Here is a 13277-nt window from a genome sequence, read left to right as displayed (position 1 = left end):
AACACAGATATATCCCTGTGAGCATTGATCGTCTATAACACAGATATATCCCTGTGAGCATTGATCCTCTATAACACAGATATATCCCTGTGAGCATTGATCCTCTATAACACAGATATATCCCTGTGAGCATTGGTCCTCTATAACACAGATATATCCCTGTGAGCATTGGTCCTCTATAACACAGATATATCCCTGTGAGCATTGGTCCTCTATAACACAGATATATCCCTGTGAGCATTGGTCCTCTATAACACAGATATATCCCTGTGAGCATTGGTTCTCTATAACACAGATATATCCCTGTGAGTATTGATCCTCTATAACACAGATATATTCCTGTGAGCATTGGTCCTCTATAACACAGATATATCCCTGTGAGCATTGATCCTCTATAACACAGATATATCCCTGTGAGCATTGATCCTCTATAACACAGATATATCTCTGTGAGCATTGGTCCTCTATAACACAGATATATCCCTGTGAGCATTGATCCTCTATAACACAGATATATCCCTGTGAGCATTGATCCTCAATAACACAGATATATCCCTGTGAGCATTGGTCCTCTATAACACAGATATATCTCTGTGAGCATTGGTCCTCTATAACACAGATATATCCCTGTGAGCATTGATCCTCTATAACACAGATATATATATCCCTGTGAGCATTGATCCTCTATAACACAGATATATCCCTGTGAGCATTGGTCCTCTATAACACAGATATATCTCTGTGAGCATTGGTCCTCTATAACACAGATATATCCCTGTGAGCATTGGTCCTCTATAACACAGATATATCCCTGTGACCATTGGTCCTCTATAACACAGATATATCTCTGTGAGCATTGATCCTCTATAACACAGATATATCTCTGTGAGCATTGGTCCTCTATAACACAGATATATCCCTGTGAGCATTGGTCCTCTATAACACAGATATATCCCTGTGAGCATTGGTCCTCTACAACACAGATATATCCCTGTGAGCATTGGTCCTCTACAACACAGATATATCCCTGTGAGCATTGGTCCTCTATAACACAGATATATCTCTGTGAGCATTGGTCCTCTATAACACAGATATATCCCTGTGAGCATTGATCCTCTATAACACAGATATATCCCTGTGAGCATTGATCCTCTATAACACAGATATATCCCTGTGAGAATTGATCCTCTATAACACAGATATATCCCTGTGAGCATTGGTCCTCTATAACACAGATATATCCCTGTGAGCATTGATCCTCTATAACACAGATATATTCCTGTGAGCATTGATCCTCTACAACACAGATATATCCCTGTGAGCATTGGTCCTCTACAACACAGATATATCCCTGTGAGCATTGGCCCTCTACAACACAGATATATCCCTGTGAGCATTGGTCCTCTACAACACAGATATATCCCTGTGAGCATTGGTCCTCTACAACACAGATATATCCCTGTGAGCATTGGTCCTCTACAACACAGATATATCCCAGATATGGGTCTGGGGGCTGCACCGTCTCCACCCAGGTGGCGGGCAACAGCGGCTGACTGCACGTATTGGCGCCGTTTTCGTTTCCAGGTCCGTGGCGAATAGGGTGCCTGCAGCGTGGGATAGACCTGGGGCAGGATCAGTGCCTTTACCCTGCTGAGGTCGCTGGCCTATAACTTGTGGGGACACCTGGGGCCGGGCATCAGGATCAGCGCCTTTACCCTCGCAAATTCGCTCACTTGCTACTTTTGGGGACACTCTATTCCCGACATCTCACAACAACATTTTGTTCTTTACAATCTTAATCGGTTCGTTACATTAATTGCCCTGCATACAATGTCTCTTTAAGTTCAGTTGGTTGCAGGTCTCCTTTAAGAGAACCCTGCTGGCTTTACCCCAATCAAATCCTTTGTTAGACACCACATTGGTCCCTCAGCGTTGCACCTCGTGGTTTGGCCGCAGCCATCTTTTTTTGCAGCCACGCTGCACCTCGCTGTAGCAGGGCCGCCATCTTGCCTCTGTCCTCGAGGTCGACTGCCTTGATCTTTCTCTCCTGCGATTCTGCCACAAATGCTGGAAGAGTGCCTGTGAATTCGATCTTCCTCCCCAGGAGTCCTGCCACTGGAGCCGGGAAAGTACTTTTAGGTCGTTCCGGTCAGATCATTGCCACGCAGTCGTGATGGACAGTCTGTGCCTCAGGTGCTGCACTGGTCTGTTCTCTGGTTCCTGGCCCAAGCGAAGGTGAGGTTTTTCTCTCCCTCTGAGTATGGGGGACATCGATTGCTGGAATGAAGAGGTCTTCCCATTTCCACTGGATCTTCCCCATCCACCTTCTTCCGAGTAGCGTTGGACCATCACCTGCAACAATCCACAGAGGTAACTTGTGCACCGCTCCATTATGGATTACACTTACATCCGCACTACCAAGGTCTGGGATCAGCTCCTTGGTGTAGGTGCGCAACTTTTCCTGTACTGGAACCAGCTCAGGTCATTTTTCGTTCCATAGCCTCTCAAAGGCATCCTGGCTCATCACTGATTGGCTCGCTCCCGTGTCCACTTCCATGAAGACTGGAACGCCGTTTATCTCGACTTCCATCTTCACTGGAGGACAATCGGTGGTGCAGGTATACACTCCATACACTTCTTCTTGGGGCTGAGCTGCCTCTCTGGTCAAATCATCATGCTCCCCGCTGGATTCAAAGTCATCTACCGACTCCTCTGCTAGACGGTGAGTCGTATTTCTTTTACACATACGCTGGAGGTGGCCCTTCAGGCTTTGCATACGTACTCAGCAAACCGACACTGGTGAGCCCTATGGTTTCCTCCACAACACCAGCATGGTGCTACTCGATTAGCACCCGTCGGCGGACTCAGAGTTCTGGAACCCTGAGGTCTGTGCTCTCTGCCCTGGGCAGAGCCACGTTCTACAGTCTTGCCTGTGAAAGGCACCATTCTGTGTACAGTACTTGCCGGGTTTGAGTCCACAGGATGAATAATTTGCTTGGTGCTGCAGGTCGAGGTCATGAACGCCTGACTGATGCTGATGGCCTTCTGCAGGTTGACTGTGGTGTCGGCAGATAACAGCTTGTGAAGGAAGCCCTCGTGGCCAATACCTATAACGAAGATGTCTCGTAATGCTTCGTTGAGGTGTGTGCCAAAATCACACGGTGCCGCAAGTTTCCTGAGGTCGGCAGCATATTTTGCAATCTCCTGGCCCTCAGGTCTGTGGTGAGTGTAGAATCTGTGCCTGGCCGTGAGGATGCTCTCTTTTGGTTTTCGTTGGTCGCGAATTAGTTCAATCAGCTCATCGTATGTCTTATCCTTGGCCTTTATGGGTGCCAGCAAGTCCCTGACAAGGCGGTAGACCTCGGGCCCACAACTGGTCAGCAGTATAGCCTTGTGCTTCTCCGCCAATGTATCCGTCTCCCCTGCCAGGTCGTTTGCCACGAAATATAGCTCGAGCCTTTCCGTGAAGGCATCTCAATCCTCATCCTCTGCGAAGTCTTTTAGTGTGCCAAAGGTAGCCATAATCACGTGAAAGTCCGTATTCTCATCGCCAGTCATTATGTCTGTAATGTACTTATGAATGATTCCATGAGGCAATGTGTTGTACTCAAACTGTAGTGACCTTGGTCCTTTATTCCAAACTCCAGAGTGAGGCAGCCACATGGTGGCTCCCCTTTTATATAGCCCCGCCACCAGGGTAGGACACCCCGGTCTCAACCAGTTGCACCCTCTAGTGGTGCCAGCATGTATATACACAGTGTAAACCTTATTGACAGTACATCAGGTAAACAAGTCTCCATCTTATGCAACTATACAGTGACTACACAGAGAGTATATCTATAGTCTGCATATATAACAAAGTCCCTCTCCAGAGTCTTAAGCACAATCTAGGCTGACACTGCATTGCAGTACTGAGGAAGTGCTGCACTGTCACAGGTACTGTCTTTTGGATGAGATGTTAAACCGAGGCTGTGCCTCCCCTCTCAGGTGGATGTAAAAGATCTCATGGCACTGTTTTGAAGAAGTAGTCACTGTTGTAATGTATGAAACAAGGCAGCCAGTTTGTGCACAGCAAGATTGCAACATCCCACAAGCAGCAATGTGATAATGGCCAGATAATCTGTTTTATTAGTGATGTTGGTTGAGGGATACATTTTGGCCAGCACCAAGGAGAAATCCCTTGCTCTTCTTCGAAATAGTGCCATGGCATCTTTTACTAGAGAGCAGACATTGGTTTAACATCTCATCTGAAAGTCGGCACCTCCAACAGTGCAGCATTCCCTCAGCACTGCAACGGAAAGTCAACCTCAAATCTCTGGAGTGGGGCTTGAACCCATGACTTACCTGACTCAGAGGTGAGAGTGCTATCCACTGAGCCTCAGCTAAAACTGGCTCATCGTGCTGCAGCATTTAGCACTGCACATGAATCTGGATAAAAGCACAAGTCATTTTATCTAGAATGTTAAGCTCGGGTTAGGATTTCTCTAGACTGATGCTGTTTATTGCAAAACAACTGACTAATTTATAAAATTTGTTTCATCGCTCATCCAGCAACTGAACATAATTTAAAATATTAGATTATATAAATAAGATGTCTAGGTTTCTTTCCTGGTGGTAATCACAGCTGGATTCACTGGCAGATTTCTGGGTGTGTTTTCCGATCCTGGATTTGGCAGCTGCTTTTTGTGGTTACTACCAATAATGGAAAATATCAAAAATACGATATAAGAGATTTACATTGTGTATCTCTGTTTGCCGGGGAGGAGGGGTAAATTATCAAGCCTCAGTGAGAAGGCACCCCAGTAAGAGACTGTTAGGGCTGGATTTTTGGCTGATTTTAGCACCTCAGCAGGGCGCAAAAAAGATTTTTTGGGCATGAAACAATGCGCACAAGATTTTGCGCCTGGGCGGAATTTTCGGCAAAGGTTTTGTGGCGGTGTTAAAACTTAACCCTCTCCCTCCACCCCCCCCGCCGCTGTTCTGACCGTTCGGATGACATAAATAGTCGTGCATCGCTGCACTAGCGCCCTGCTCAGAACGTTTGAGTATTTCACCCGATTTAGCGCCCGCCCGGGAACCCGCCAACAAAACACAGTCAGACCCAGAGCGCATCAGGTGCTAACGGCGCCATCTTGAAAACGGAGGAGGAAGTTGCAGTTGTCAGTGATTAAAAGCATTACGCGAAGAATGCAGCGTTACTGCATACTATTGTGAAGTTTATGTGAGTTTATAGTTTGTTTTAAAGGACATTTAAGGACATTTTAAAAGATGGGGGGCCATGCTATGTTGGGAGTCAGTAATCCTTGCTGCCAAATTCATACGGCGTCGAGCTGGAAGAAGGCTTATTGATGATCATTTTCAACATAACCGAAGAGATCGCAGATGTATGGGGAAGAGGCCTTACCCCCCACGAGTTTACAGGGAACAGCGCTCATACCTGTAGCTCTCTGAGGCACAGTGCACTTCCAAAAAGAGATATGCCAGCTCATACAGGCAGACCTACAGCCTACCAGCGGCAATAGGACTGCACTGCCCGTCAAGGTGAAGGTGACTGTAGCACTTGCCTTCTATGCCTCCGGCTCCTTTTTTGTCAGCCGTGGCTCAGTGGGTAGCACTCTCACCTCTGAGTCAGAAGGTTGTGGGCTCAAATCCCACTCCAGAGTCTTCAGCACACAATCCAGGCTGACACTCTCAGTGCTGCACTGTCGGAGGTACGACGTTAAACCAAGGCTTTCTCTGCTCTTTCCTTGGACGTAAAAGATCCCATGGCACTATTTGGAAGAAGAACAGGGGAGTTCTCCATAGTGTCCTGGCCAATATTTATCCTTCAACCAACATTGCTAAAAATAGAACAGATTGTTGGGGTAAAAAGAAGACTTCTCTTCCTCAAAATGGGCAACCTGATATAAGGAATCAACACCTGCCCGTATTGTATAGCAACCACGGAATCACGCAGACTGGTTTATTCGAACATGCTTGGGAAATGTTCCGATGAACACTTCCCAGTACAAGAGTTCTACAAGCACAGTTATATGATTTAAAACCACCGATTGGCCTACTGCTCAGACTGTCTCTGAGTGGTTCTCCCCCACCTGTCCATCTTCCATGTGTCACCCTCCCGAATGTGTTCAATTTTGCCTCAGTTCCTCATGACGAGTGAATCGACCTTGCTTCCCAGGGTTTGCTATCAGATTCAGATGCTGTTTACAATCCATGTTCCCAAACAATTGTGTCCTTGTTCTCTGTACTGAATGAGTGTTCTAAGGTTAATCCAACGGATGGTTCATTACCCATCAGGCTTTCCTATTCCCCTCTTACCAGCCCATTGTAAGCGAGTGAATGAGCATGCTTTACATACATAAGCAAGTTTTACATAATCGGTCAATATTACAATCCATACCGTAAGACAGAGGAACTCCCGATTCCTCAGAACCTCCTAATTCCCTTATACTTCTTACTCAAGTGTACCTTTTACCCCCTTACAATCCCCCCTAATGGCCCTTGGCTACATGCCCAAGGTAGGCCATTTCCCAATTAATTCCTCATGGGTGAGCTTCCAGAGTTGTCCTTTCGCTTGGGTAGCGCTACTTCCCGAACTGCAGGGCCTACCTGTTGGCTTTCCCATCAAGGTTATACTAGATAAGTCCTTTCTGCCGGACTGTCTATATTCTCTTTATTCAATGTTTTAACTAGTGTACATGCTAAGGATGTCTCTTACTTCGGTTACACTTTTTACAGGCTAATAAAAGCAAGATGACCAGTATGATCCCTTGCGCTACAACCAGTACATGTGACACTATCCGTATCCACGGATGCACTTGCACATTGAGTCCAGCATTCCATTTTATCAGTGTTGGAATTCTGCCCCTCCTGGGGTATCCTCTGTTTCTTCTATTTTTCCTGCACCTGAGGTCTTCTCTATGTTGTTTCGAATATTCTCATTTCCAATTCAGTCGAGTTTGTTCCTCATTCAGTTCGAGTATCGGTTTTCCTTGCGGCCCAATGGCCTTCTCATACCCTTCTCATATAGTGTCTATTATTGTCCCATTGATGGTTTCTTCTTTCAGTTCAGTGTTTGGAATGTATCCATTTATATGTGTCTCATCAAGCAGGGTGAAGCAGAAGTCAGTATTCCCCATTTTCTTGTGGAACAGCAGTAGTTTTGTAGTCCCGTGCTAGGGGGTGATACTCAAGGTGCACCCGTCCACTTGGTCATATCCACAGTCATCTTTGATCATTCGTAGTGGATCTCGACATAAAACAACTTGGTTATTTTTATAACAATCATCTATGCTGAGACTGTTGTTCACTTCAATTACATATCTAGATTGTCATGGTAGTTTGATTTCTTATATCCTCTATATTATTTGTTTGGTATAGGGGATCTCCCTTTGTCACATCATACTGTGGTATAGATTTAAACGTCCGGTTACACATCTGACCTTTGGGACCCAAGCATGACTGTTTCTCTGCACTTCACAGGCATGTGTCATGTTTTTGTCCAAGGTCCAGTTGGTAAATACATCAAATGTTATCCAATCCGGCATCTTTCCATTTTGAAGTTGCTCTAGGTTATGATGTATACCACTGAGTAACCATGCTCCATATCCTATTTCTGTCTGTATGATTCTACTCAAGCTTCTTTCCACTCTATTTATTGAATTTATAGTTCTGGCATGGTCTCGCAATGTGTGGGCCACTTGTAGCAATTCCCTTTCCGCACCATTCCCCAGTTGTGCCTGTACCTTCTCATTATCCTCATCCCTCTCCAACAATCCCTGTAAGGTTCATGTTAGGGCGTCGACTCGATCATCTATCGGGTGCAGGTCTATAGTGTTTACCGTCGCAACTCCCACTGCGTATCCCGCCGCGTATCCCGCGCCTACCAATTCTAGTATCCTTCTTTTTCCCTGGTCCCGCTTTTTATCTGACCCTCTTTCCACATTAAACTTCATGGTTTTTGATTCAGGGCCTTCAAGTGCTCGCAGGGTCAGGTTTTTATACAGGCTTATGGTGTTTAACCCACAGAAGCTCGGGATGGTTAAGTCTGTTAAATTTAGGAATACAGTAATTATTGACTGACATACCCCGAAGTGTATCGTATCCTTGGTCTGCCTTATTACCAGTCCCCCCTTTGCCCCAGCGTTCATAGTTGGACACATTGTTGGCGCTGGGGATGTGGTGGTCTGGGCCCTGGTAGTGCTCACTGTTGCTAAAGTAGTGGGTGGGGTCGTGTTGGTGGGTCTATCTCGGGAGATAACCCTCCACCACCATTTATAGATGTTGAGTGAAATCTTTGTCCCCCGCTCCTGATCATAAAACACACCGTGGTCTTATTCCCACCAATTATTGGTCCCGTATTATTGGCCCATCCCCAATGTTGTTTCGTTTCCTCATTACGTTGTTTTATGCCCGTTATTTAAGTCTACTTTTGCCCCGTCCGTCACCATCAGCGTTTTTGATTCTTTATTAAACTAATGTCGCCCGAGTCCCTGTAATACAAGCCTTGCCGTCCCTCAGCCTGTTGTCCTTGATATGAGGCTGTGTTACCCCACGTTGTTTTCACAAGCACCAAAATCCTGCAAAAAACAATATTTCCTGGTCGTCACCGGTTAGTTAGTGACCATGCTTTTTCAACTGGGTCCAATGTTTCCACTTGCCGATTCCCCTTATAACTACGCAGGCACACATGTCCCTTACCAGTACCTGATATGGTCCGGTCCACTATGGTGCGAGCGTGGACCTCTCTGGTTAATCACCTGACTGCCTATTTGGGGTATTTGGACCTTCTGTTCCTTAGTGTCGTTCTCTAAGTCCTTGATTACTTGCTGGTCTTTAGCCTGTGTCTTTAAATCATGTAACTGCTTACAGAGTTCCATCACAAACCTCCGTATCCTGTCTTTATAAGGTCTTACATCCTCTCTTCCTGTAACCAAGACTTCTGGCAGTATCATTGCTTTGGCTAGGGCCGCTTTTATTCGTTCCACCAATCCGGAAGATTCCGGATGGTATGGGATATTTTTGCCTGATCCCTAGGAAAGTGCAGGCCTGTTTTATTATCTTCCCTGTGAAGTGTGTATCTTGATTTGAGTCCAGATGTAGCGGTATTCCCCATTGGGGTATTATAATTAGGCAGTATGTCTTCCCCTTGTTGCTGGGTAACGGTCCAGTAAAATCTATCGGTAAGTTTTCCCAGGGTCCTTCCTGTCGGGGCTGATGTCCCATTCTGACCTTTACTTTCCCCCCCTGGATTGTATTTTGCGCATGTCAGGCACCTTCTACAGTGGTTCTCTATATCTCTATCCATTCTCTTCCACCACCACCATCTGGACATTGAGCTTATCATGTTGGTTCTATCTGTATGAACATACCCGTGGTATACATTCCCATCTTTCCTCCATACCCAGTCGGTCCCTTGTGGGGCCCCTCTCTGCTTCCACCCCTCCTTTTCCTGTGGAGTGGCTTCTCCCTGTACCTTAAGCATGTTTACTTCCTCAGACCCGATTGTACATGCTCTGACCTGGGCTTCCCCAGCCACTGTACCTGTCTCTGCCACTCACTTGATTGCCTCATCTACCCATGCGTTTCCCTGTTGGTGTTGATCAGTCATTTTTATGTGCGCTTTGACTTTTATTCAAACACTCTTGGGGTAGGAGGGAGGCTTTCACTAATTCTTTAACAATCTCCTCATGTTTAATTGGCCCTCCTCCTGAGGTCATGTATCCCCGTCTGCTCCAGGCTATCATATAATCATGCACTACACCAAAGGCATAACTTTTTCCCTGAGCCAGCTTCAGAGCCTCAATGAGAGCCACTAATTCAGCCACTTGAACGGATAGGTCCCCTTCTACCCTGTCCGCTGCTATCTACCACTGCCCATCCCATTCATGGTGTCCCATTGATATAGCGCCGGGACCCATCTACATATAGATCCATGAATGCCTCCTCAAGCCTGACTACTTCCCTCGTCTTCTCCTGCCAAGCTACACTGATGCTCCTCTCCCTGCGTAATGACCTGCAGAGTTGTTACAGGTGTCTTTTATTGTTACCGTCCTGTTGGGGGTTAAGAGCATTGCTTCCCACCTAGCCCTTCATTTGTCGGATACTGTTTTTTAAGCCTTCCTGTGTTAAGCATTTCTACTAAACTATGCTGGGTATGTAGGATTGTTATGCCACTGGCCTATGCCTGTCCCCATGTAATTGAGTCACCACCGCAGTATGATCTTTACTGTGGTAGGTGTTATTGTTGTGTATCTGTAAAGCATGCACTCCGCCACCAGGGAGCGCATCCCCTGAAGTCCCAAAGGATCCCAGCATCCCTTGGGAGCATTGTATATAAACCGGCCCCGAAGTCCTGTTACTCACTCTGGAGTGTCTTAATAAAGTCTGAGGTCACTGTTACTTTAACCTCCCTGTGTGCAGTCTCATCTGTGTTAGGAACACAACAACTGGCGACGAGTACACAAATCCAACGTAAAGATGCAGCAAACTGTGGGTATCCTGGAGAAGTTCTCGGAGGGTGAGGACTGGGATGCCTATGTCGAATGGCTAGACCAGTACTTTGTAGCCAACGAGCTGGATGGAGAAGGAAGCACTGCAAAAAGGAGAGCGTTCCTCCTCATGGCCTGCGGGGCACCGACCTACAGCCTCATGAAGAATCTTCTGGCTCCGGTGAAACCCACAGATAAGTCATATGAGGAGCTGTGTAGACTGGTAAGGGAGCATCTTAACCCGAGGGAGAGCGTGCTGATGGCGAGGTATCGGTTCCACACGTGCCAGCGATCTGAAGGTCAGGAAGTGGCGAGCTACGTCGCCGAGCAAAGGCGACTTGCAGGACAATGTGAGTTTGATGGCTACCTGGAGCAAATGCTCAGAGACTTTTTTGTACTGGGCATTGGCCACGAGACCATCCTACGAAAACTTTTGACTGTAGAGAAACCGACCCTCAGTAAGGCCATTGCGATAGCACAGGCATTTACGTCCACCAGTGATAACGCCAAACAAATCTCTCAGCACAGCACACAAGTGCTAGCAATGTTCATAAATTAACGAGAACTGTGTTTGCGAGCAGAAATGTACAGGGCAGAAACCACGAGTCTGCAACTGCCAGCAGGCCTCAGGTGACCCAGATGACTCAGAGTCCGCAACAAAGGATGAATGCACGACAATTCACACCTTGTTGGCATTGTGGAAGCTTGCATTCAGCCTATTCATGTCGCTTAAAGGGTATGTTTGCAAGAGCTGTGGAACAATGGGGCACCTCCAACGAGCTTGCAAACAAGCTGCAAGTTCTGCAAACCTGCTAACCACCACGTGGCAGAGGAAGATCGGTCCATGGTGGATCAAAGCAATTTCGAGCCTCAGAGAGAGGAGGCAGATGCTGAAGTATACGGGGTGCACACATTTTCGACAAAATATCCACCTATAATGCTAAATGTAAAATTGAATGGCTTACCCGTAGCCATGGAACTGGACACTGGTGCTAGCCAATCCATCATGAGTAAAAAGATATTTGAGAGACTGTGGTGCAACAAAGCACTCAGACCAGCCCTGAGCCACATCCACACGAAACTGAGAATGTACACCAAAGAGATTATCCCTGTCCTGGGGAGCGCCATGGTCAAGGCCACCTACAAGGGCACGGTGCACGAACTGCCACTCTGGATTGTCCCGGGCAATGGCCCCACACTGCTTGGAAGGAGCTGGCTGGGCAAAATCCGCTGGAACTGGGATGACATCCGAGCGCTATCACACGTCGATGAGGCCTCATGTACCCAGGTTCTTAACAAATTTCCTTCCCTTTTTGAGCCAGGCATTGGAACCTTTTCCGGGGTGAAGGTGCGGATCCACTTGGTCCCAGAGGCACGACCCATTCACCACAAGGTGCGAGTGGTGCCTCACATGATGAGGGAGAGAGTGGAAATCGAGCTGAACAGGCTGCAATGCGAGGGCATCATCTCCCCAGTGGAATTCTGCGAGTGGGCCAGCCCGATTGTTCCAGTACTCAAAAGTGATGGCACGGTCAGGATTTGCGGCGATTATAAAGTAACTATTAATCGTTTCTTGCTACAGCACCAATACCCGCTACCTAAGGCAGACGACCTATTTGCAACGCTGGCAGGAGGCAAGACGTTCACCAAACTCGACCTGACTTCGGCCTACATGACACAGGAGCTGGAGGAGTCTTCGAAGGGCCTCACCTGCATCAACACGTACAAGAGACTGTTCATCTGCAACAGATGCCCGTTTGGAATTCGGTGGGCTGCAGCGATCTTGCAGAGAAACATGGAGAGCCTACTCAAGTCGGTACCACACACGGTGGTCTTTCAGGACGACATATTGGTCACAGGTCGGGACACTGTCGAGCACCTACAAAACCTGGAGGAGGTCCTCCTGCGACTGGATCGCGTAGGGCTGCGGCTGAAGAGGTCGAAATGCGTCTTCATGGCAACGGAAGTGGAGTTTTTGGGGAGAAAGATCGCAGCGGACAGCATTCGGCCCACAGACACCAAGACAGAGGCTTTCAGGAACGCGCCCAGGCCACAGAATGTCACGGAGCTGCGGTCGTTCCTGGGACTCCTCAACTATTTTGGTAACTTCCTACCGGGGTTAAGCACCCTTTTAGAGCCCCTACATGTGTTATTGCGTAAAGGTGAGAACTGGGTATTGGTAAAAACCAAGTAATTGCTTTTGAGAAAGCCAGAAACATTTTATGCTCCAACAAACTGCTTGTGTTGTATAACCCGAGTAAAAGACTTGTGCTAGCATGTGATGCGTTGTCATACGGAGTCCAGTGTGTACTACAACAAGCTAACGTTGCGGGGAAGTTGCAACCTGTCGCCTATGCTTCCAGGAGCTTGTCTAAGGCCAAGAGGGCCGACAGCATGATTGAGAAAGAGGCATTAGCGTGTGTGTTCGGGGTAAAGAAAATGCATCAGTACCTGTTTGGCCTCAAATTTGAGCTGGAAACCGATCACCAACTCCTCATATCCCTGTTCGCTGAAAACAAGGGGATAAATACTAATGCCTCAGCCCGCATACAAAGGTGGTCACTCGCGCAATCAGCGTATAACTATACCATCCGCCACAGGCCAGGCACCGAGAACTGTGCGGATGCTCTCAGTCGGCTACCATTGCCCACCACGGGGGGTTGGAAATGGTGCAGCCTGCAAACTTGTTGATGGTGGCGCAGCCCGCAGACTTGTTGATGGTCATGGAAGTGTTTGAAAATGATAAATCACCTGTCACGGCCCGCCAGATTAGGATTTGGACCAGCC

Source organism: Pristiophorus japonicus, chromosome 9 (genome assembly GCF_044704955.1).
Source record: "Pristiophorus japonicus isolate sPriJap1 chromosome 9, sPriJap1.hap1, whole genome shotgun sequence".
In the NCBI taxonomy this organism is placed as follows: Eukaryota; Metazoa; Chordata; class Chondrichthyes; family Pristiophoridae; genus Pristiophorus; species Pristiophorus japonicus.
Note: the sequence above shows the minus strand (reverse complement) of the source record.